This window comes from Dipodomys spectabilis, unplaced genomic scaffold, assembly GCF_019054845.1.
Source record: "Dipodomys spectabilis isolate Male_0828 unplaced genomic scaffold, ASM1905484v1 ptg000054l, whole genome shotgun sequence".
NCBI lineage: Eukaryota > Metazoa > Chordata > Mammalia > Rodentia > Heteromyidae > Dipodomys > Dipodomys spectabilis.
Genome location: NW_024870731.1, coordinates 592,748 through 618,882, shown reverse-complemented (window position 1 = coordinate 618,882; position 26,135 = coordinate 592,748). Strand labels below are relative to the sequence as shown.

Genomic DNA, 26,135 nt, shown 5'->3' with positions numbered 1-26,135 from the left:
GCTCAAGTGGTAGAGCACAAGCCTTGAGCAAAAACCTCAGGGCCAGTTCCAAGGCCCTGAGTTCAAGCCCTAGGACTAGCATAAACACACATACTCAGGCAAAATTTTGAGTACATTGGGTATTTACAACAGTTGTAAGGGAAAGAGAAACAATGTATCCTCACATTCTTACCCTATGTTCTGAGTCCAGTTGTCATTAAAAATACAGAAACAGCAGAGAAGCCTGCCTAACAGCCTGTAATCCTAGTTACTCAGGAGGCTGAAATTTACAAGTCTCAACAATCAAGGTTCAAATCTAGCCTGGTTAGGAAGGTCTATGAGACTGATTAGCAGAAGGCTAGAATTTGAGTTGTGGCTCAATTGGTGAAGTGCCAGCCTCGAGTTTAAAAGCTAAGGGACTGTGTCAAGGCTAGCCCAACAAGAAAAAGAAAATTCATGCCAGGTGCCGGTGGCTCGTGACTATAATCCTAGCTACTTAGGAGGCTGAGCTCTGAGGATTACTGTTCAAAGCCAGCTGGGGCAGGAAAGTCTGTGAGACTTATCTCCAATTAACTACCAGAAAACCAGAAGTGGTGCCTTGAGCTGAAGAGCTCAGGGACAACACCCAGACCCAGAGTAGCTGAAGCCCCACAACCAAAAAAAAAAAAAAAGAAAAAAAAGAAAACCCAAAAAATATATTAACAGTTGTCTTTGGCCTCATGTACACAATGGTGGTTATGAAATATTCTGGGTGTTCACTATTTTTTGAAGCCAAGACAACAATTGATAAAATACCAAGCCAGTCGGGCGCTGGTGGCTCATGCCTGTAATCCTGGCTACTCAAGAAGCAGAGATTTGAGGATCAAAGTTCAAAGAAAGCCCAAGAAGGAAAGTCTGTGAGGCTCTTAGCTCCAATAAACCACTCAGAAAACTAGAAGTGGCATTGTGGCTCAAATGGTAGAGCACTAGCCTTGAGCTGAAGAGCTGAGGACAGTGCCCAGCCCAGAGTTCAGGCCCCATGACCGACAAAATAAATAAATAAATAGATAAATAGGAGGAAAAGAGTGCCTGGCTTGATTTTTTTTTTTTTTTTTGGTCGGTTGTGGGGTCTGAACTCTGGGCCTGGCACTGTCCCTCAGCTCTTCAGCTCAAGGCTAGTGCTCTACCACTTGAGCCCCAGGGACACTTCCGGCTCTGCTTATGTGGTGCTCAGGAATCAAACCCAGGGCCTCATGCATGCAAGGCAAGCAATCTACCACTGAGCCATCTTCCTAGCCCCTCCTCCTTTTTTATAATGCCTGTGACTAGTCCCTTTGTTAGGAGACCCTGTTTTCTTTTTTAAATATGTTTCTTGCTGGGTGCTCATAGCTAATGCCTGTAATCTCAGCTATTCAGGAGACTGAGATCTGAGGTTCATGGTTCAAAGCCAGCCCAGATAGGAAAGTCTGTGAGACTCTTAACCTCCAATTAACTACCAAAGAATTGGAAGTAGAGCTGTAGCTCTAAGTGGTAGAGCACTAGCCTTAGGCAAAACAGCTCAGGGACTTGTCCCTAGGCTCTGAGTTCAAGCCCCATGACTGACAAAAAAAAAATTGTTATTTTAAGGTGTGTACACAGGGTTTACCATTTCATAAGTCAGGTAATAAGTATATTTCTTGTTTTAGACAATGTCACCCATTCCTTCTTCCCCCAGTTTCCCCTCCCATCCCTGCCCACAAGTTCATTTCCCACCTAATGTATACTGAATAGCATGATTGCATTTAGAACCTATTTTCTATACCAGACAATACTTAGAAGGTGACAGGCTTTCATTCAAAAAACTGTTAAATAATTAAGCCACTGGGCACCAGTGGCTCACACCTGTAATCCCAGCTACTTAGGAGGCTAAAATCTGAGGCCAGCCCTGGAAAGAAAATTCTTGAGACCTTATTTCCAATAAACTACTCAGAAAAAGCCAGAAGTGGCACTGTGGCTCAAGTGGCAAAGCACCAACTTTGAGCACAAAAAGGCTCAGGGACAGTGCCCAGGCCCTGAGTTCAAGCCCTACCTAGGTCCAGAAAAAAAATACATCTGTACATTCAACATTTATTTACAGATGAACACATTATTCTGGTAAATCCTAATACCTCAAATTTAGCATAATGGTAGCAGTAGTTAGGAGAGACTTTGGACAGCAGAATTTGCCACAGGAAAATGTATTTAATCAAATCTTATCACTGCTGATATAATTTTGATTTACATGACATTAAAAGTGTCTGAGTTCCTATTATGTGTGACCATGCAATTGTATTACTGTTTAGGGAATTCTTTTTATGATCTGGAATTATGCCCTCAACAAGTGAGTTTTCCATTTTTTAAAATGAGACCTTAAGCTGGTGCCACTAGTTTATACTTGTAATACTAGCTACTCAGGTAGCTGGGATCCAAAGGATCACAGTGCAAAGCCAACTTGGGCAGAAAAATCTTTGAGCCTATATTTCCAGAATAACCAGTGAAAAGCTGGGCTAGAGATATGGCTCAAGTGAGTTCCAGCTTAGCAATCATGAGGCTCTGAGTTCAAACTTCTGTGCCGCCAAAACAAAAACAAAACAGGGTTTTGCTGTATGACTCAGACTGGATTGGAACTCCAGATCTCCTTGCCTGGCCTCCTAGTTCCTGGAATCATAAAGTGCCTTTTTTTTTGGTTCTTTTGTTTTGCAGCAGGCCAGTAGCAAGAGAGCTTTAGATTAGGAAATACAAAAAAAAAATTGAATGCAATATCATCTATTAAAAATGATGTAAGGGGCTGGGAAGGTAGCTCAGTGGTAGAGTGCTTGCCTAACATGCATGAGGCCCTGTGTTTGAGTCCTCAGCACCACATAAACAGAAAAAGCTGAAGTGGCACTGTTAGCCTTGAGCTGAAGAGCTGAGGGACAGTGAGCGTGAAGGCCCAGAGTTCAAGACCTACAACCAACCAAAAAAAAAAAAAAAAAGATGTGAATTAGTGGTGCTCTAGTGGCTCACAGCCTATAATCCTAGCTAGTCAAGATGCTGAGATCTGAGGATCACTGTTCGAAGCCAGCCTGGGCAGGAAAGTCCATGAGACTATTTCCAATTAACCAGCAAAAAGAAGTGGAGCTGTGGATCAAGTGGTAGAGTGCTAGCCTTGAGCACAAAAGCTCAAAGGCAGTGCCCAGACCACTGTCTCACACACACACTCTCTTTCTCTCTCTCTCTCTCTCTCTCTCACACACACACACACACACACACACACATTCTGTAAATTAGAAAATGACTTGAGCTGCCCCCTAATGGCCCCCTGTTTACATACACTTTCTCTAAGTCTTCTAGACTTACACATACTACCTGTATTAATGAGCAGTTTGGACAGACTGTTCATAAATTTAAAAACAGAGTCCATGAGACTCATCTCTAACTAACTGGAAGTGAATTCTGGCTCAAGTGGTAGAGCTCAGCCTTGAGCAAAAAAGCTCAGGGATAGTGCCCTGGCCCTGAGTTAAAGCCTCAAAACCATCTCACAGACATAGACAAATACATAGATATTCTGTGTGTGTGTGTGTGTGTGTGTGTGTGTGTGTGTGTGTATTCCCTTGAATACTGTTAATTTACAACAGCTTCAAGTACTCTTTAGCTAAAATGAGAAGACTGGAAAATCTCCAAGTTAGGCAAATAGCAAGTAGCATCTAGGACAGATATATAACCTGTGTTGGTGATGTACCAGTATCCTGATGAGGGAGATACTTATAAAGGATTCCCCTAGGAAGTGGGTATACTCAAGTAGATCAGAGAAGTGATTTTTGCCTCTTTGATTTGGTAAGAGCTACCATTGAGGGGGGGGAGATGGTGGATACCTCTTACCTGGTTCATCATTATTCCAGAGTTCCTCACTCGCACAGAGGGACATTCTGACTGGACCTAAACAGCCAGACAGAACGCCGAGAAAGGCCTCAGGCTCTGACCGCTCCTTTTTCCTCCCCCCTCCCCCCACAACGCACCAGGCGGATCCAAGATGGCTTCCCAGGAACAGGTAACTAAGTGTTCCTTTAGTTTAGAGCGCCCCCAACGGCAGGGGTCAAAAAATATGAGAGACAGGTCCGTCTGGGAGCTAAGCCTTCAATTCGGAGCTGCCGCCAGATTTCATTTTCAATCGGGCACATCCGTGGCTACCTAAGGACCCCAACACAGCCTTTCAGGACCTCTCTCAAGAGACTTCCTGGATGGCGCTCACACTACCACGCTGGGAGAGGCCCTGATCCGGTCTTTCCATTGGTGGGTGGGAGGAAAAAGGGGCGGGGCGGGGAGCTTGGACTACTAGCAAGCTAGATCGAGGCGAGGGCTGGCCATGCTCTGCCGGAAGGCGCCTTGTTCTCCAAGACGGTGAGTTGAAACGCAGATTGGGAAGGAAACAGCAGGACCGGTCAAGGTAGGCTTCCCGCTCACCGCTGCTCCTCCGTCCTGGTCCAGGAATCTTTCCAAAATCTCGGGTTGTGAAAACGGCTTCAGCAGCTCCTGTTCCCCCACTTCCCGCGCCCCCTGTCCGTCCCAAGCTCTGAGGGATCAGGTGCTGGGTGATGCTCCAGACTGAACCATTCTTTGTGAATGGCCGGGGACGAGGACGGCTGCCGGCGCGGGGTCCGGGACCGCCGGGCCGCGAGAGATGGCTGGGCCGCGGTGGAGCTTGTAGCGCTTGTCATTGCACTACTGGGCGTGGCGTAGGTTAATGCAGCTCCTTGTTCTCTTTCCCCCCTTCAGAGGAAAAAAACTCTGGCTCCGTTTGCTTACCCCATACTTTGGACTCCAAAGTGGGAGGTCAGGGTTTTTCTCTTTCCTTTTTAACTCCTTTTCTTTGCATTTTAATAAAGGTGGGTAGGCGAGCGTGTGCCGATTGTTATTCACTCTTAAATATAAGTTCTGTGGGTCTCGTGGGAATCCGGAGTCGGTAGTCGGGCAGTGTTTAGAGACTGGGGGAAGAGAGGAGAAATCTCCAGCCTTGCATCTTCTTTGACAGGTCTGCATGCTCGCTGGTATTCTCTTGCATTATGTAAAGCCTTCCCTGGTAGAGGACCCCCTCCCCCTGCCTCGTAGTTCATGCGACTCATTTACTTGTCTCTAGTGTCCCGAACGCAGCAGCACTTTTTAAAGGGTCAATCCTCAAGTGATTAAATCCTCACAGAAGAAGTTAGTAGGGACCGATCTTTTCAAATGAGTGAGCCAGATCAGAGATTTAAAATTGTAGGTCATTTTCCTTTAAAGTCTAGACAGTGGAGAATGTCTTAGACACAAGACAAGAGAACTGCGTTGTCAGTGTTTGCTAAGATCCTATCGTGATAACAGCATTCACAGATCATTCATTCTGAGTTTGTCAGTACAGTAAGGATTGGATATCTTGAGTATTAATATCTCAGGTAAGATCCTAGCTTCTGAAGGATACACTAGATACTAATGATACTGTGATTTGGATAATGTTTTCAGTTAATTACAGGATCTCTTCCACTAGGTTCTAGAACAAGTGTGGTAAACTTCATAAGGCCGGATGTGGGAAAGTTCATATTTCAGTTATATTTAGGTTATTCCAAACCTTAAAAAAAATGTTATAAGAAAAAACATTTTCCCTTAGGAAACATTCTGTTTCTATGAGTGGCATGTTAGTGATCTGCAAGGCAAGATGAAAGACATTGGCTAAATACATATGTGAAGGTTCTGGGGGTGTAACAGTGCATGTGCTTAGCCCCAAAGACCTGGGTTCGAAGTCTTATCCCCCAAAATGTGATGGGCGGGAGAATGATTAAATTGAAATAACAAAGAAATAAGGCACAAAACAGGGATTTTTGCTGTTGTCAGTACTGGGGCTTAAACTGGGGTCCTGAGCACTATCCTTTAACTTTTTCACTTAAGGCTGGCATGCTACCTTCACTTCCAGCTTTTTACTGGTTAATTGGAGATGAGTTGTAGTTTCAAGTAGAGTTCCTAAAATCTCAGCCTCCTGAGTAGCTGTGATTGCAGGTGTGAGCCACCAATGCTGGTGAAGATATGGACTTGATGAAGGAATGTACAAGTAATTGCATAAATCATGGCTCTGCTACATTTGATCCATTCTGTACATCTGGCATTTTGATTTTGTCAGTTCTCCAGTTGACAAAATCCTTGTAGATATGGATAACACAGTGTTCTGTCGAGCTTATGTATCATTAGGAAACATGTTGGATTTCCTGGGACACCTTTCTTATAAGTTGAGATGTCTTAGCTTGTGGTATCTAATTCCTGAAGACTTTTGGTTGTAGCAAGAAAAACAAAATGACATTTTACATGAAGGATTTGAGTTTCTGATAGGAATTGGAGGATAGTGAGGGTATTTTTTCTTTCTTTTCTTTTCTTTTTTTTTTTGTTGTTGTCGTTGGTTGTGGGGCTTGAACTCAGGGTCTTGGCACTGTCTCTGAGCTCTTTTGCTCAAGGCTAGCACTCTACCACTTAGAGCCACAGCTCCACTTTCTGCTTCCTGGTTAATTGGCGATAGGAGTCTCACTGATTTTCCTGCCCAGGCTGGCTTTGAACCATGATTCTCAGATCTCAGCTTCCTTGTGTACTTAGAATTACAGGCATGAGCCAGTAGTCTTGGTGAAAGGCATTCCTTAAAGAAACCATTAGATATATCTCCCTTGAAAAAGTAATCTTTATTGTTATTATTGTTACTTTTTTGTGATACTAGGCTTTGAACTCATGGTCTCACACTCACTTGGATGAATTGAAACCAAGATCCTCAGATCTCAGCCTCCTGAGTAGCTAGGATTACAGGCATGAGCCACTGGTGCCTGGCCTCTCCCTGAACTTTTTTTAAAATGTTTTTTTTTTTTTTAATTGAGATTAAGTGATTACATAAATTTCACACATTTCACAGTATTGTGGGATAGTGATACTTAAAATCACAAACACATTTTAGCCTTCATAAGGCAGTTGTCATTATCATGATGTTTAATGTTTGTGAATTCTTTTTTTTGTTGGTTGTCAGGGCCTGAACTCTGGGCCTGGGCACTGTCCCTCAGCACTTCAGCTCAATGCTGGCGCTCTGCCACTTGAGCCACAGAGCCACTTCCGACTTTTTCTGCTTATGTGGTGCTGAGGAATTGAACCCAGGGTCTCATGCATGAGAGGCAAGCACTCTACCACTGAGCCACCTTCCCAGCCCCAGTGTTTGTGAATTCTATGAGCTTTGACAATACAAATATTTCTTCCATGTAGGGTGATATGTATATTTTCTTCCTTTTGCTTAGTGTAAGCTGTTCCCTTTAGTCCTCTACCACTTTGAGCCACAGCTCCACTCCTGGTTTTCTGGTGGTTAACTGGAAATAAGAGTCTCATGGACTTTCCTGCTCAGGTTGTCTTTGAGCCGCTGAGCTGCGTTCCTCAGATCACAGCAGCCTCCTGAGTAACTAGGATTACAGGTGTGAGCTACCAGCACCTGGTTAAGATTTTTTTTTGGGGGTCCGGTCATGGGGCCTGAACTCTGGGCCTGGGCGCTGTTCCTCAGCTCTTCAGCTCAAGGCTAACACTCTACCCACCTGAGCCACAGCGCCACTTCTGGCTTTTTTCTTTTTGCTTATGTGGTGCTGAGGAATTGAACCCAGGGCCTCATGCATGCAAGGCAAGCGCTCTACCACTGAGCCCCCTTCCCAGCCCAAGAATTTTTTTTTTTAGCAGTACTACCATTTGAGAGTAATTTGTGGGTGCCAAAATTATGCTTCCTTACTGAATAAGATTTAATTTCATCTGGGGAAGAACTATAACCTTCAAATGTCCTCAGTTCTGGAAGAATCAACCCTAATATTCTATTGATCCTAATACCTGGAAGAATTTCATTCATTCATTCATGAAAACATTCATTTTTCTGGATCCTCTAGCCTCATCCTGAGAACTCGAACTCACTGTACTTCTGAACTTGTGTTTGAGCAAATCTCTGATCTTTTTATATCTTTATGGTCACAGTAATGCAAGGACATTACTGTGACTATCTAGTATTAACTATTTAGTCTTAGCATTTGATTCATTGATAGACTGTTAATGTTTCCTGTCTCAGTTTGCCTTTTTTATAACCCTCTCAATTTTTTTATTTCGCTTCACAAGGTTGATCATCATCTTGTTATGATTTTGTTCACTTTGTGTTTTAATTCTGACATTGTGACTTTTTGTCTTTCTGTTTAGCTGAGACTTTTAAAGGAATGTAGAGAGACTCCAATTTTTAAAGGTTCCTTAGGAATCCAGTACTCAAATGATAGTTATATTTTTATGTAAGGAAGCTGTTGTATGAACAGTTTATATTGCCTAAAAGTTTGTTTAACCATTTACTACATCCTAAACATTGTCCTAGATGACCCTTTCCATTCTCAAACCCTTAGTTTTATGTGTATGCTTTGGAAGTTAGTGTATTTCCTTTTGTGTTTTATAACTATTTAATACTACTTTTCAATTTTTCATTGTATTTGTATTATGAAATAAATCCATCTCTTTGTAGTTACTGAATGTTTTTAATCTAAGCTACAAAATATATTAATGAGGTTATTCATTAAGCTATTTTTCAGATAACTTTTTTTTGTCTTTTTGTTACATGTTTATTTTTGTCCTTCACTTAGGTTCTTGGGTTATTTAATGTCACATGAAACAATATGATCAACTTAAAAATAATATTTATCTTGCCTTCAGGTTGCAGCAAGAGATTTTTAAAAATAAAACAAGATTCAGTAGGCCTAGGTAAGAATTAGCCTGTCATACATTCTTGTTTTAAAGTCTTCAGCATCCAGAAACATGTTCTGAGCATCGCAGAAACATAGAGGGGACCTAGACAAACTGCTAGCTTGGTCAAATTCAAACTATCAGTTTATGTCCTCAGTAGTCTATGGAGCTCTCAGAACAGTTACTGCTATGCATAATTACTAATAAAAGATTCACAATGTTGTTGAAAGAAACATCCTTGATTTTGTTTACTCTGAATATTTCCAGAGAAATACCTTGTATAGGGCTTTATTTTATTTATTTTCAGACCTTATTTCATTTTTAAAAGGGTAAGACATAGTAGCATAAGCCTGTAATCCCAGCACTTAAGTGGCTGATGCAGGGGTAGTCCAATTTCAAGGTCGGCCTAAGCTACCTAGTTTTTGTCTCAAAAATAAAAAGGGGCAGGGGTATATGAGGCATGGCTCAAGTGGTAGAGTACTGCAAGCAAGCTGATCATGAGCTGGAGGCCCTAAGTTCAAGCCATGATACTGATACAGAGAAATAACCAGGCAGGCAGGCAGATAGACTGACAGACAGCACACACGCACGCACGCACGCAAGATACTTGAGTGGCATGCTACAGAATTTGCAAGGTAATAGTTTCCCTCCCTCCCTCCCTTCCTTCCTTCCTTTTTTGCACGTCATGGGGCCTGAACTCTGGACCTGGGCGCTGTCCTTCAGCTCTTCAGCTCAAGGTTAGCCCTCTACCACTTGAGCCACAGCGCCACTTCCGGCTCTTCCTGCTTATGTGGTGCTGAGGAATTGAACCCAGGGCCTCATGCTTGCAAGGCAAGCACTCTACCACTGAGCCACCTGCCCAGGCTCCCCCCCCCCCCCCCTTTTTTTTTTCCTCAAGCCTAATGTTCTACTACTTGAGCCATAGCTCCACTTCTGCCTTTTTGGTGGTTAATTGGAGATAAGAGTCTCATAGACTTTTCTGTCTGGTATGGCTTCAAACCACCATCCTCAGACCTCAGCCTCCTGAATTGCTAGGATTATACACGAGCAAGTATGCAGCTTCTAAGAATATGTCAATAACTTTCTGAGAAAGATTATATGGTGCCGGGCGCTGGTGGCTCACGCCTGTAATCGTAGCTACTCAGGAGGCTGAGATCTGAGGATCGCGGTTCAAAGCCAGCCCGGGCAGGAGAGACTGTGAGACTCCTATCTCCAATAAACGACCAGAAAACCGGAAGTGGCGCTGTAGCTCAAGTGGTAGAGCGCTCGCCTTGAGCTGAAGAGCTGAGGGACAGCGCCCAGGCCCAGAGTTCAAGCCCCATGACCGACAAAAAAAAAAGAAAGATTATATGGTAACTAAATTCTCTCATCCCTGTCGCTGCTGAGCTACTCCCTCAGTCCAGTAATTGAATTAATTCTTAATTTCAATTTAAAAGAAGGATGTTTGACATTTGTAAAACCCTTTTCTAGAGAGTGGGACACACCAGTCTGTGTTGCTTCATTTGCATATGAAGTTTATACAATACCACACTCTTGCATGTTTTACATGTCCCCAGTGGAGACTTTTTTTTAATAAATGAGATCATATACATGTCACACACACACACACACACACACACACACACACAAATATCACTTCCTTTCACTGCTCTCCTGAAAGTTACTGGAGTCAAAGGCTGCAACCACACGGCCTCTTGAGTTGCAGAATTTTAAGTTAACATAGTCAGATTTGAGGTGAATGGAGTGCTAGTGAAATAGACACTGTCACAGTCAGATTTTGAGGTAAATGGAGTACTAGTGAAGTAGACACTGTCACAGTCCTACAGACATGAACATAATTAGTTCAGTTACCTGGGATATTGCCCTAGACATTATTGTTGGTTCAAGTCTATTGGATGGCTAGGAGGTGAAAGGCATGTACTGCTTTCTCAGCATGTTATTACTAGGATTCTTTTTATCCTGCCTAGCAGCCCTGCTAGTCTAATTGTGAAGCACACACACACACACACACACACACACACACACACACACACGCATGCACGCGCGCGCGCGCACACACACACCCATCTCCCAATATTCCACTTAGCAGATCTGGTAAGTCTTTAAAGGATAGTTTTGCTTTCCAATGAGCTTTTGGTGATACTATTTTAAAATAATGAATAGAGAATAATAAATTCCTTTTTATTTGCCTACTGTGTGTCAAGCGTTACATATTTTTTTTTAATCTTTAGAATTACTCTGAAATGTTTTAGATGTTAGCTTCATTTTACAGAAGAGAAAGATGTAAGTAACTGTACTATAAGGAGGACTCTGGTCTTTCTGACTTCAAAGTCCTTTTTGTTATCCAGTCTCTTTCTATTAAAAAATTCATTGGTAAGAGATGGTCTTTGACCACACTAGTAGATAGGGTAGGCAGGTATGTAGTACCTTGTTAAAGCTGTATTGTTAACAGTTGTAGAAGTATGAGCATGTAACTTTCTTTTTGTGTTTGTTTTTGTACCTCTGTTAAAAGGAAAAAGAATAATAGTTAATTTTATTTTACATAGTTGTTTTTTTTTTTTCGGGGTGGGGGTACTAGAGTTTGAACTCATAGTATCATTGCTTGCTTAGCAAGTGCTTCACTGCCAAACAATACCTCTAGCCTTTTTTATACTGGTTATTTTTTGAGTTAGTTAGTCTTGCTTCTAGCTTGGGTATGTGCATGTGAACAACAATCCTGCTATTTTTCATATCCCATTGTAGTTGTGATGAGAGGTATGTGCTAATGCACTGATCTTCCTTTGATGGAATATCATGAACTTTTCTGTCTGGGCTTGGCTGCAGCTGGGATCTACCTGATCTCAGCCTCCCAAGTAGCTAAGATTACAAGCATGAGCCACCAGCATGTGGTTTTAACTTATTTTGAAGATTATGTGAGAAAGCTCTACAAAGGGGAAATCACTTGGTAAGGCATATGTGTGTGTGTGTGTGTGTGTGGTGTGTATATGTACATACATACATACATATATATCTATATATATTTATTACTGCATTAAGCCAGTGCAAGTCAATTTATTTCACTAAATTATCATCAATCTTACATCACTGGGGTTAAATTTTGTGCTGAGAAATAGAAGTCTGATAACCATATTTTATAATGTTCTTCTACCCCCACCCCACATACTTTATTTTTTGATGTGTGTGCTTGGTACTGAGGTTTGAATTTAAGGCCTCATGATTGCTTAGCTAGTGTTCTACCACTTGAGACATGCCTCTAGCCTTGTTTTTTAATGGGCAATTGAAGATAGGTTTTATGGTTTTGTTCTTTTTTTTTTTTTTTTTTTAACTTTCTGCCTATGCTGGCTTGAAACCAAGATCTTCCATGTCGAAGCCTCCTGAGTAGCTAGGATTACAGGTGTAAGCTACTGGTATCAGACATGTCTTTTTCTGTGTCTCTGTTTCTCTCTTATTACAGTGGTAGTAACTAACCAGCAAAAGCAGAGCTGGAGATATGGTTTAATAGTAGTGAACAAGCTGAACAAGCTTGAGCTTAAAACCCCAGTATTACTACAAAAATAATAAATAAAAATTGAAGCTTATGTCTGTAATCTTAGCTGAGAGCTGAGAATCTTGGTTCGAAACCAGACAAGGCAGGAAAGTCCCTGAGACTTTTGTCAGTTGTGTGGCTTGAGCTTGGGGCCTGAACCCTTACTCAAGGCTAATGTGCTACCACTTTGAGCGACAGAGCCACTTCCAGTTTTCTGATGGTTAATTGTAGAGTCTTAAGAGTCTCATGGACTTTTCCTGCCTGGGCTTGCTTTGAACTGTGATACTCAGATCTCAGCCTCTGATGTAGCTAGGATTACAGCCTGAGCCACCAGCACCTGGCTCCCTGAGACTCTTAGCATACCCCCTACCCCCAAAACAAACAAACAGAATGAAACACAACCTAGAAGTTGAGTTGTGGCTCAAGTGGTAGAGTGCTAGCCTTGAATGAAAAAGCTCAAGGACAGTGCTCTCAGGTTTTGAGTTCAAGCTCCAGGACTGGGGGGAGGGGGCGGGGGAGGGGGGAGGTTACAGGGAAAAAAATGTATTAAAGAAAATAGTTGTAGGGGCTGGGAAGGTGGCTCAGTGGTAGAGCACTTGCCTTGCATGCCTGAGGCCCTGGGTTCAATTCCTCAGCACCACATAAGCAAAAAGAAAAAAGCCGGAAGTGGTGTTGTGGCTCAAGTGGTAGAGCGCTAGCCTTGAGCTGAAGAGCTGAGGGACAGCACCCAGGCCCAGAGTTCAGGCCCCACGACTGACCCCCCCCCCCCCCAAAAAAAAAAAAAAGAAAATAGTTGGATTAAATCAGTATATGTAGGGCTGGGAAGTTGGCTCAGTGGTAGAGCGCTTGCCTTGCATGCCTGAGGCCCTGGGTTCGATTCCTCAGCACCACATAAGCAAAAAAGAAAAAAACCGGAAGTGGTGCTGTGGTTCAAGTGGTAGAGCGCTAGCCATGAGCTGAAGAGCTGAGGGACAGCGCCCAGGCCCAGAGTTCAGGCCCCACGACCGGACCCAAAAAAAAAAAAATCAGTATATGTAGGTATGTAAAATAGTCTGAGTTAAAATGGCATTCAGGGGTGTGGAGAGTGCAAAATAGAGGAACTGGACTCTACTGTAAATTGTACATGTTTTACTTACGTTGCATGCCCAAAAAGGTTGAGTTAGATGTTCTTCATCTAACCAGCATATCATTTTCACTTTAGTGATAATGTGCCAGTGAAAAGGAATTTGTTCATATTTACTCTAACTTGAACTTTTAAGGGCAGTGGTTCTTTAAGATTAGGCTCTTATTTTCTGTCTTCAGTGTTTACAAAAACTTTAGCTTTAAACTGGGGGATAAATATCTGCAGTGAGGTTGCCTTTTAAAAATGAATCCATGGGCTGGGAAGGTGGCTCTTGCCTTGCATGCTTGAGGCCCTGGGTTCTATTCCTTAGCACCACGTAAGCAGAAAAAAAAAAGCTGAAAGTGGCGTTGTGGCTCAAGTGATAGAGCGCTAGCCTTGAGCTGAAGAGCTGAGGGACAGCGCCCAGGCCCAGATTTCAGGCCCTACGACCGGACCCCCCCCCCCCCCAAAAAAAAAAAATGAATCCATGCTCTAATTTGTGAGTCATAAGGGTATGGTATCCATTTGCTAAAGGGATAAATTAATTTTATTAATTTCAATAATGATTATTACATTGTAGAAAATATTCTTTTATGTGTGTTACTGTGTGTAAAGCTATGTGTGCTCCAGGTTCTAAAAAGTGGCGATGCTTATGATTTTATGATCCTCTGACTATTTCTATTGGGAAAGTGTGTCACTGCCCATTTGCTGACATTGCAGTCTGAGTGTCGCTGAGGAACCTCCCCCTACCCTCAGCAGTTTCACTCCCACACACCTTTGCTTGCAAGTTCAGTTCAGTGAATTCCTTCAGCAAAAGTACATTTAATGCCCATTACCACCTGAACAAGTTATAAACAGTCCTTGCCCTTGAGGAACTTGCGTTCAATTGAGGGAGGTAGGCCCATCAAACCATTAGTTATATAGTCTTTACCACAAAAAAGAAGTATTGAATATTAAAAGAGAAATTAAATTAGTAGCATGTAACTTAGAAAGTGGTATGTTGGGTCGTTAAGATTGTCACTCCAGGGGGCTGGGAAGGTGGCTCAGTGGTAGAGTGCTTGTCTTGCATGCATGAGGCCCTGGGTTCAATTCCTCAGCACCACATAAGCAGAAAAGGCTGGAAGTGGCACTGTCGTACAGTGCTCACCTTGAGCTGAAGAGCTGAGGGACAATACCCAGGCCTAGAGTTAAAGCCCCACGACTGATCAAAAAAAAAAAAAGATTTTACTCCAGCTGGGTGCCGGTGGCTCCTGCCTGTAATCCAAGCTGCTTAGGAGGCTGAGATCTGAGGATTGCAGTTCAAAGCCAGGCAGGAAAGTCCAGGAGACTTATCTCCAACTAACCACCAGAAAGCCAGAAATGGCTCTGTGGCTCAGTGGTAGAGCACTAGGCATGAACTGAAGAGCTGAGGGACAGCACCCAGGCCCAGAGTTCAAGCCCCATGACCGACCCCCCCCCCAAAAAAAAAGGGGGATGGGGGATGGGATGTAGGTCTGTGGTAGATTATGTAGTTATAAAGTCCTAGGTTCAATTCCTCAGTACTACCTCTTCCCCCCCCAAAAAAGAAAAGAAAGCGTGAAGAATTAAATGGAGAAACCAGTTAGATGGTAGTTCCCTGAATTATTATCCAGGGAAGTGAAGAAGCAGTAGAAGCAAAAGTAGATGATAGATTTGAAGGATTTTTAGAAGACAAGTTTTTTTTTTTTTTCCATTTGTTTGTTTGTTTGTTATTTCCCTGGTACTAGAGCTTGAACTCAGGGCTTAGGTGCTCTCCTTTGGCTTTCTTGCTCTACCACTTGAGCCATAGCTCCATTTTCAGCTTTCTTGCCTGGGCTGGCTTTGAACTGTGATCATCAGATCGCAAGCTAGGATATAGGTATAGACATTGGCAAAGTAATTTTCCCACCCCAACATCTATCCAACATTTGTTGAGTACCAGTGGCTCACACGCTTGTCTCAGGAGGCTACTTGTTCAAGTCACTTTCTATTTAACAATGGAGAGCAGGTATCCAAAAACTTTTAGATACTAAATTTGATGGACATTGAAAAGTTCTTATATTAGTGAACATTTTAGCCTTGTTTGATAAAACTGACGACTCTGTACCCTGAAGATCTTTACTCTCTAATTCTGTGACATTGCACAACTCTCTTCCCTTCATTCTCTAACCTGTTCAAATTGATAGCCTACTAAGTGCCAGTGGCTCACGCTTGTAATCCTAGCTTCTCAGGAGGCTGAGACCTGAGGATCAGTTCAAAGACAGCCTGTGCAGGAAAGTCCATGAGACTCTTAACTCCAATTAACCACCAGAAAACTGGAAGTGGCAATGACTTAAAATTATGGTAGAGCGCCAGCCTTGAGCAAAAGAGCTCAGGGACAGCACCCAGGTTTCAAGCCTTACAACAAAAAACAAAAGACAATTAAAATAATAAAAACAATAAAAATTAAAAATAATAAAAATAGATTATTCTGATCCTTAAATTCTACTATACTCCTGGTTTCCTCCTTATTTTTTCTCTCGCTACCAAAAACCATAAACAGTTGGGTCTCCAACTCTGTTTTACTTAGCCTATGTAGTATTTAAATTTTAAATTGTCTATATTTTAAACTTAGACAGTTTTACATAAAATCCCATATTTCTTGCTCTGGGAAAAATCTGAAGTTCTCCCTTAGCCTTGTGGGGATGTATATTTTTCCATACAATTCTCAGATCTCAGTCTCCTGAATAGCTAGGATTACAGGCTTGAGCCATCAGCACTCTGGAAGGCCCATGAGACTCTTATCTCCAATTAATCACCCAAAAGCAGAAGTGGAGCTGAGACTCAAAGTAGTAGAGGCTAGCGCCTTGAGCAAAAGAGCTCAGGGACACTGCCTAGGCCAAATTCAACCAAAAACCAACTACAAACAACCAACAAACACAAACTCCACACTATGTATATATTTATTTACTTTATTTTTTTGTCGGCTGTGGGGCTTGAACTCTGGGCTTGGGCTCTGTCTCTGTGCTCTTCAGCTCAAGGCGAACACTCTACCTCTTGAGCCACAGCACCACTTCCGGTTTTCTAGTGGTTTATTGGAGATAAGAGTCTCACGGACTTTCCTGCCTGGGCTGGCTTTGAACTGTTAGCCTCCTGAGTAGTTAGGATTGCAGGCATGACCAAACTATGTCTTTGGTAACTCCTAAATTAATTTCCTTTTTTTCTTCTGTTTTTGTAATAGCACCCTGTTAATTTCACTATCACCTTGTATTAGCACCAACATTTATCACTACTCTTCATTTCATATAAATATACATAATCTGCCATGTCTACTAATAATTTGAGGGAGGGATTATGAGAATGTTATCTTCGCCTTCCAATATTAGAAGATTACTTGGTAAAGTGTGTGCACAATAAATGGTGACATAATGAAGAAGCATTTAATGTAGATCTCAGAAGATAAATAGTATATAGACAGGACAAAGGAGTTAAGAACAGTGTATAACTTGAATGCAACAATATTAACTAGACCTAGATGGGGAAATAATTGCAATAGTATCTTTTCTTTGTTTTTGCTAGCATATAAATGTGTTATAAAATAACAGTAAGAAATAGACTGAAAAGGCAACATATAGTTTTAAGATTATTTATTTACTTGTTCATGTCTTGCATGGGCTTGAACTCAGGGCCTGGGCACTGACTGTGAGCTTTTTTGGTCAAGGCTGGTACTGTACTATTTGAGCTACAACTCTATTTCTGGCTTTTTGATGGTTAATTGGAGACCAGTCTCATAGACTGTCCTGCTCTGCCTGGCTTTCAACCCCAATTCTCAGATCTGAGCCTCCTGAGTAGAAATTATAGGCTTTGAGCCACTGGCACCAGGCTTAAGATTTCTTTCTTTTCCTTTTTTTTTTTTGGTCAGTCTTGGGGCTTAAACTCTGGGCCTGGGCACTGTCCCTCAGCTCTTCAGCTCAAGGCTAGCACTCTACCACTTGAGCTATAACACCACTTCTGGCTAAGTGTTTTATTGGAGATAAGAGTTTCACAGACTTTCTTACCTGGGCTGCCTTTGAACTTCCATCCTCCTGAGTAGCTAGGATTACAGGCATGAGCCACCACACCTGGCTAAGATTTATTTCTTTAATAGCAGATGCTTTAGAAAGTTGTTTTTTTGTTGTTGTTGGTCGTGGGGCTTGAACTCTGGGCCTGAGCGCTGTTCTCAGCTCTTCAGCTCAAGGCTAGCGCTCTACCACTTGAGCTACAGCGCCACTTCCAGTTTTCTGGTTTATTGGAGATAAGAGTTTCATGGACTTTCCTGCCCAGGCTGGCTTTGAACTGTGATCCTTAGATCTCAGCCTCTTGAGTAGCTAGGATTACAGGCATGAGCCACCGGCACACGGCTTAGAAAGTCTTTAAGCAAGAAGTTGGTTTGGACAAATTTTGTATTAGGATATTAATTTGATAGCAGAGTGAAATAAGAGGGAGAAAGACCAGTATTTTGTTGGTGGTTATTTTGTTGTTGTTGTTGAAGTAATAGGGTTTCAACTCAGGGCCTCAGTGCTTGCTAGGCAAGTGCTATTCTAAGACTTCTTTTCTCAAGAACAAGCAAATACATGAATAAAATTTTGCAGCAGCTGGGTGCTGGTGGCTTAGGCCTGTGATCCTAGTTACTGGGGAGGCTGAGATCAGAGGAATGTCTATGAACTCTTACCTGCAATTAACAACCAAGACAAGCTAGAAGTAGAGCTGTGGCTCACATGATAGGGAAGTAGCCTTTAATAAAAAAAAAAAAAGCTCAGGGACAGCACCCAGGCCTTGAGTTCAAGCCCCAGGACTGGCACAGGAAAAAAGACTGCAGCAGACAGAAAAATCAGATATAAGTTCTCTCTTGTTTGCATAAATTATTTTATATGTAAATTTTCCACTTTTGACTTTTTGGAGATAGGAGTCTCCTGGACTTCCTTCCCTGGGTTGGTTTTGACTGGTGATTATCAGGTCTCAGCCTCCTGAGTAGCTATGATTACAGGTGTGAGCCACCAGTGCCTAGCCATATGTATAAATTCTGACTTTACCACTCATTTGAATAGTCAAATCATCCAGTGTTGCTATAAAAAGGTGGTTGACTTGTTAGGATAGTTAGTCTTTTCCAACTCCAAACTATGCCTTTTATGACCTAATCAGATTGGATAGTAGTAGGTACAAGAGGATGTTTTAGAGATACCTTTGATCTTTTGAGCTTGAGTGAATGGGAAGCAGTGTTGAAGCATATATGCTAATAGGGTGTTCCTAGCATACCTAATGGTAACATTGGGATCTTTAAAATAGGCAAGTTGAGGCCAGCCTTCTTCCTAGTTTAGGCCTTAGAATACAGAAAATAAGATCTTAATCTTTTAGATACTTTTCAGATGAAACTAGTGATGTATTTTAATGATTGGCTTTGGTAGATTTAAGCTTGTGTATCACTATTGTGGGGTTAGAGTTGTCTGACTAGGCCTACTGGGAATTAGAGTGGGCTTGAATGGCATTGCAAAGTGGACACTAACCACTATATCTGAGTTTGTGGGTGGGGAATGGGTGTATGTGGGCACCTGTGATAACTTTCTAGAAAGCAGTGCTGCTACTGAAGGGTTTAAGTGTCAGGTTTGTAAGCCAGCCTTATGGATTATGGCAGAAAGATTGCTTTATCTTTTAAGAGCAAAAGGCTCCATATTCCAGTCAGTAGGTTGATTATGATGGAGGGAAGATTTGGTACCTTTTATTGGATAGCGATACAATAAGGTACAGTCACTACAGGAAAGTGGGTTGACAGGGCTGCAGAGGTTGCAGAGGGAGGCGGAGCTGGCCTGGCGCGGCACACTCCCTCTTAAGTTTTCACTTGGTGTGCAGAATACAGTGTGGTAAATTTAATTCCCAGGACTGGTTTGCTGCACCATCAGACTGTTCTTCTGGCCAGGATCCTTACTCCGCGCCCCCCCCCCGCCCTCTCCCCCCCTCCCCTCCCCAAGCAAGCTGCAGGCTTCGCCTGGGCCCTAGAAACCGGATAGGCCTCTCCGTGCACTCTCAACCTAACTGAGGGGGGAGGGGAGGGGAGCTCCCTCTAGTCCCACCCTTTGCGCTGTTTGCGTTTCTGCGCCTTTCATGAGTGGCAGTGAGCTTTGGCCAATCAGGACGTGGGGCGGGCAGGCGCCTCATGTTAGGTTGCGCAGGAGGAGGGGAAACTGGTGCTGGAGAGACAGCGAGAGGGGCGAACCGGCCCCCCACGGTCGCTGCAGGTAAAGCCGACTCTCTCACTGGGGTGAGGCACCGCCGTTTTTCTTTTTCAGGGCTTGTTTGAGCCTCTCAGTCTGCAGCTTCCATCCTAACATTGCTCCTACCCATGGCATCCATCCCCCCCCCCATCTTCTCGTCTTGGCCATCCCCACCCTGGGGCACCCCCGCAACCTCCTTACCTCAAGTGCATGTATCTCATCACCATTTTGGGGTGCCAATTACCCGAAATCTCTCACCTGTGCATGTGCAGTATGGGCCTTACTGGCACTAACCCTGGCCGTATGAGCAGGTAATGTACTCGATTCCCCCCACCCCCACCCGGTCGCGTTTTCCTCCGTCAGCTCTTCACTTCCTTACCTGGTCCATTCCCCTTTTTCATGAGTACATAATTTCTGTAGTTTCTTCTTTCCCCTTGGAAAAATACATGCTTTTAGCTTTCGTAGTTGGTTTTTTTGCTTTCCATATTTATAGTGAAGGACTCACTTTTACCAGCCATATTTATCCCAAATATCCATACCCCTGGTTGAGGTGAGTGCTTTTTCCTTCTGTAATTAGGGGGAAAGAGAGCCACATATTTGGCAGTAAGAATGGTGAAGACAGGTAAAATGGCCTAGGATCTTGAATTTCTGGAGGAAATCTAAGTGGCTTCAAGTTAAATCTCCATTTTTTATTTCTTTGACCTCCACCTTGGACCCTGGTTTACTCTAGCTTTCAATTACATTCACTTTTCCTATTTTTGTATACGATTTGAAGCTCTGTGTGACTCATAAATGTCATCAGAGTACAATTTTTTCCCTGTTAAAATTCTATTGAGGATTTTTATTTTTGCCCTCCTGATTACTTTTTCATCCAAAATTAAGCTGTTTCTACCCATTTTATGTTTCAATAACTTGTGTTTGTGTCTATCATACAGCTGATCCTCTTGAAAAGGATACAGTTTCTGACAAGATTTATACAAGATAGTTTATTTTCTGAACCTTTGAACAGCTAGTGATTAATGTGTGTTACTTTATAAAAGTGCACATTTCAGAAAAAGGTCAGTATTGCTCAATATGGCATTTGTTCATTATCATCTAAGAGGATGGACAGTACACAGAAATGGAGAATGGATGTCTGTAGTTCTGTTTATATAATTTTATCTATTAGACAATGGAATAATCTTTGTTGCAGTGTTTCTCTTCCATCATAAACAGTAAACTATGATAAACTCCCTTTTGAGAAACCATAAGAAAACATCTTACCCATCCCAGAGATACTGATACATTTTCCCTACTAGGCATGCTGCTTTTTCTGTTTTCACTATCACTGCTCCCTATGTTTTTATTTTTTATAGATCAGTCCTTATTGGTCCAAAGATTTTTGACCAATTTTACCAAATAGAAGTCATCTAAATGAAGAGATATAAAACTAAAAATATAAAGCTGTGATATTGAATTAATATTTTGAAATTACATTTATCCCTACTTTCAGTTCCATAAGATCTTCTAAAGAAACGAGCCCTCCATCCCTCAGTTGAGAATCACTGCTTTGTTGAAAGGTATGCAGAGACAGAGATGGAAAAATAAGAGTAAAACTAAAATAAAATCTCTTACGATAGGACAAACTGTTACAGAAATGCTCTATAACTATAAGCTCAGTGGTAGAACACTTCCTTAGCAAGAGGTCTTGTGTAGCTCAGTGGTAGAACATTTGTCTAGAAAGAGGCCTTGGGTTTGATCCCCAGCACCATACACAAATAACTATACACACCAAGACAAAAAAAGGGCAAAGGTGAGGGAAAACATAATACAACAAGGGAGTTGGAATGCTATATCTCAAAAGATGTCAGAGAACTGTGTTAAAGGTTATAAACCTGCTCAAGAATATCAGTTCAGAGCTGGGAATGTGGCTTGGTGGTAGAGTGCTAGCCTTGAGCAAAAGAAACTCAGGGACAGTGCCTAGGCCCTGAGTTCAAGCCCTAGGCCTGTCAACAACAACAAAAAATCAAAATTCATACTTTATGAAGGAATAATTTGTAAGAAATAGATGAGATGAAGAGTTATTGTTATGTATAAAGTTTTTCTATTGGTAACTAGCTTATAGGTTTATAGGTAGTTTTCTTTGAATTTCAATCTTAACCGATTTTGTTTTCTTCTCCACTCCTCTCCCCCTCTCCCCAATCCTGTCAAGATTTCTGTCTGGACATGAGTCTGGACATTAATTTAGAATTATGAAAAGTGATGGAATATAGCTACTAAAAAATTGACTTCCATTTTGAGAACACTCATGTGTTTATATTCTGGTAACTGAGCCAAGACTGGTTGTTCATTGTTAATATGATAAATGTCAGTATCGCTTTATTATCTGGACAGTTGTTTTACCTTGAAATCTAGTGGGCATATGTTTTTTTTTTGGGGGGGGGATCCGGTTGTGGGGCCTGAACTCTGGGCCTGGGCGCTGTCCCTCAGCTCTTCAGCTCAAGGCTAGTGCTCTACCACTTGAGCCACAGCGCCACTTCCAGCTTTTTTCTTTTTGCTTATGTGGTACTGAGGAATCGAACCCAGGGCCTCAGGCATGCAAGGCAAGCACTCTACCACTGAGCCACCTTCCCAGCCCCATGGGCATATGATTTTACTAGCAGGGTTTAAACTATGGAAAAGAGTATTCATGAGATAGACAAGCTTGGTAGAATGGGCCACATGTGGCTGCAGTCAGATTGACCCACAAGTAGTAAGAAAAAAAGAGGAGGAAAGGAATGTTTATGTGGAGGAGGTTTAATCCTGTGAAAATCAAGAACAGGACAGGTGTTGGTGGCTCATGCCTGTAATCCTACCTACTCTGGAGGCTGAGATCTGAGGATCAGGGTTCCAGCCCAGGCAGAAAAGGCTGTGTGTGAGACTCATCGCCAATTACCCACCAGAAAACCGGAAGTGGCGCTGTGGCTCAAATGGTAGAGCACTCGCCTTGGGCTGAAGAGCTCAGGAGTGAGAGGGAGGGAAAGGGAGGGAGAGAGGAGAGAGGAGAGGGGAGAGAGGAGAGAGCGTGTGCGGGGCGGTAGTGGTTTATCCCTGTAGTCCTGCTTAGGACGCTGAAATCTGAGGATTGCAGTTCGAAGCCAGTGCAGGAAAGTCTATCTACGGTAAACTCTGGAAAAGCCACAAGTGGCACTGTGGCTCAAGGAGTAGTATGCTAGCCTTTGGACAGAGCGCAGGACCAGAGTTCAAGCCCCAGGACCCGCCAAAAGAGACACTAGGGTGAAAAATACATAGGAATAATACTGTGAGTTGTCTCTCAAATGCTTTTTCCCATAATGCCCTGGGTAACCATGCAACCAATGAAAAGAGCCAGGGCAGCGCATGCACAAGCCATCAAGCAATCAGCGCAAAGTCCAGGAGTAACCATGCAACCAATGAAAAGAGCCAGGGCAGCGCATGCACAAGCCATCAAGCAATCAGCGCCAAGTCCAGGAGAGGGAGGGAGGGTGTGTGTGTGTGTGTGTGTGTGTGTGTGTGTGTGTGTGTGTGTGTGTGTGTGTGTGTGTGTGTGTGTGTGTGTGTGTGTGTGTGTGTGTGTGTGTGTGTGTGTGTGTGTGTGTGTGTGTGTGTGTGTGTGTGTGTGTGTGTGTGTGTCCCATAATGCCCTGGGTAACCATGCAACCAATGAAAAGAGCCAGGGCAGCACATGCACAAGCCATCAAGCAATCAGCGCAAAGTCCAGGAGAGGTAGGTGTGTGTGTGTGTGTGTGTGTGTGTGTGTGTGTGTGTGTGTGTGTGTGTGTGTCCCATAATGCCCTGGGTAACCATGCAACCAATGAAAAGAGCCAGGGCAGCACATGCACAAGCCATCAAGCAATCAGCGCAAAGGAGAGGAGGGGTGTGTGTGTGTGTGTGTGTGTGTGTGTGTGTGTGTGTGTGTTCCCTATTGTATAGGGGTAGAGGAGGTGTGTGTGTATGTGTGTGTGTGGTCCCTACTGTATAGGGGTAGAGGAGGTGTGTGTGTGTGTGTGTGTATGTGTGGAATTCCTACTGTATAGGGGTTTCCAGCAAGAAGACTGTTGGATTTTTCTTTGGTCCTTTTCCACAAGAAGAGCCCCACTACTTTCTTTCATGGCTTTTTTTACATTTTTAAATAAATTTACTCTGTATACTTTAAAAATATATGTATGAAATTAATTGAGTCAGTAGAGGTGAATTGGGATGGAGAAGTAATGATACTTGGTGTTGTGGTAAAGTTTTTGACTTACTGAGCCTAGACTGAACCAGTAGAAGCATAAATTTGATCTGTAAGTTGGGCAAGGAGGTAAAGGATTGAGTCATATGAGGGTATGATTAAGGAGTTACTTCAGAAACTGTTAGCCTTGTTTCTTATTTAAAAAAACAAAAACAAAAAATAGTGCAATTATGACAAGCACCAGTGGCTCATGCCTGTAATCCTAGCTACTTAGGAGGCTGAGATCTGAGGATTTTGGTTTGAAGCCAGCCTGGGCAGAAAAGCACATGAGATTATTATTTCCAGTTAACCACCAAAAGGCCTAAAGTGGAATTGTGCCAAAAGTGGTAGAGAACTATTCTTGAGCAAAAAAGGCTCAGGAAAGCACCCAGGCCCTGAGTTCAAGCCCCAAGACAGGCACCAAAAAAAAAAAAGGGGGGGGGGATTTTAGCCAGGCACCAGTGCCTCATATCTGTAATCCTAGTTACTCAGGAGGCTGAGATTCTAAGGACCAAGGTTTGAAACCAGTTGGAGAAGAAAACTATGAAACTCTGTCTTCAAATTAACCAGCAAAAAGCTGTGCTAGAGGTGTGGCTTAGGTAGTAGCACACCAATAGTAAGCAAAAAAGCTAAGTGTTCAAGCCTTGTGTTCAAGACCCCATACCACAAAAAGAAAAAAAAAAGTGAGATCTCTGCTCAGTGTGAAAAGGAATATAAAATTCTAGCACTTAGGAGTCTCAGGAAGGAGAATTCCAAGTTTAAGGCAGCCTGTACTACATAACAAACTCAAAACCAGCTGGTTAAACATAGTGAGACCCTGTCTCAGATTTCAAAAATTTTTTAAATATACTTAGTACAAATTATAAACAATTGAGATTTCTCAAATTTGGCCATCACAGGGGAGAAGGAAAGCATTAGGTGGAAAAAATAGCAAGGTGTTGTTTCTAAACTATCAGCAAAAACTTCTAGATAGATGGGCACTGGTAGCTCACATATGTAATCCTCGGTACTAAGAAGACTGAGATCTGATGATTGTAGTTCCAAGCCAGCCCAGGCAGGAAAGTCCATGAGACTCTGATCTCCAATTAACCAACAAAAAGCCAGAAGTGGAGCTGTGGCTCAAGTGGGAGAACATTATCCTTGAGCAAAAAAACTCAGAGGCAATCAAGATGCACTATGTTCACAAACTGCTTTGTTGAATGGCAACTCCTTTGTAAACTACTTAAAGATAACAAAAATATTTAAAAAGTTGTAACCAGTCAAAGAAAAACTCAGTGTCCAGATCCTGAGTTCAAGCCCTAGAACTGGCACAAAAACAAAACAGAAATAACTTTTAGTCAGAGAAAACTTTGATTATAGTTTTTGTTTGTTTTTGTTTTTTTTTTGGGTCTGGTCGTGGGGCCTAAACTCTGGGCCTGGGCGCTGTCCCTCAGCTCTTCAGCTCAAGACTAGCACTCTACCACTTGAGCCATAGCACCACTTCCGGCTTTTTTTTTTCTTCTGCTTATGTGGTGCTGAGGAATCGAACCCAGGGCCTCATGCATGCAAGGCAAGCGCTCTACCACTGAGCCACCTTCCCAGCCCCTGATTATAGTTTTTGTGTCACACTTAAGTCTAGAAATTTAGTGTAACTTCTCTCATTATAATGAAAAACATAAGCAAAGCAGGAGATAACTAGAAAAAAATAAGTGATGGTTGTATTTATTTTTTTTTTTTTTTGTTGGTCGTGGGGCTTGAACTCTGGGCCTGGGCGCTGTCCCTCAGCTCTTCAGCTCAAGGCGAGCGCTCTACCACTTGAGCTACAGCGCCACTTCCTGTTTTCTGGTGGTTTATTGGAGATAGGAGTCTCACGGTCTCTCTGCCCGGGCTGGCTTTGAACCGCGATCCTCAGATCTCAGCCTCCTGAGTAGCTAGGATTACAGGCGTAAGCCACCAGCGCCCGGCTGATGGTTGTATTTATAAGATGTGTAGAATTATTGAATAGGCTTTAATTGAAAAAAAAAGTAATTCTGGAATTCAGTAATACTGGAATTTCAGTAATTCTGGAATAGTTTGGCCAAGAGTGGGAAGGGACGTGGATCTTGAGGTGTGAAAAGTGTATAGTTACTTGAGCTAGGGAAATGTTGCTTAGCACTGGTGGGTACCTGGTATACTTTGTTTTACTGATATGCCAGGAACTGATGTTGCCCACTACTGAATCTGTTCTCTTTATGTTAGAGTTTCTCAAATATTACCCTACATTATGTTGTTTTGTAAGAATAAATGTATTGGTCTGAGGAAGGGGTAAAAGTCAATTTAGGGGTTACATGTAAGTCTCCTGTCAAACTTATACTGTGCCTCCAACAAATTTCTTTTTTTCTTTTCTGTCGG

At 42.6% G+C, this 26,135-nt stretch overlaps 1 protein-coding gene across 3 annotated transcripts in view; it reads left to right on the top strand.

Moving 5' to 3' along the window:
• Positions 1-4,324: 4,324 nt before the first annotated feature.
• Chd8 (chromodomain helicase DNA binding protein 8) overlaps positions 4,325-26,135 on the top strand; it is a 71,970-nt gene continuing 50,159 nt past the window's right edge. The window contains exon 1 of one of the 3 annotated variants that reach the window (XM_042679668.1): positions 4,325-4,402. The gene's annotated coding sequence lies outside the window, so the exon portion shown is untranslated. Of the gene's footprint in view, positions 4,403-19,548; positions 19,580-20,508; positions 20,614-26,135 lie in introns of those variants that run through there. The other 2 variants (XM_042679669.1, XM_042679670.1) reach the window with 2 other exon arrangements.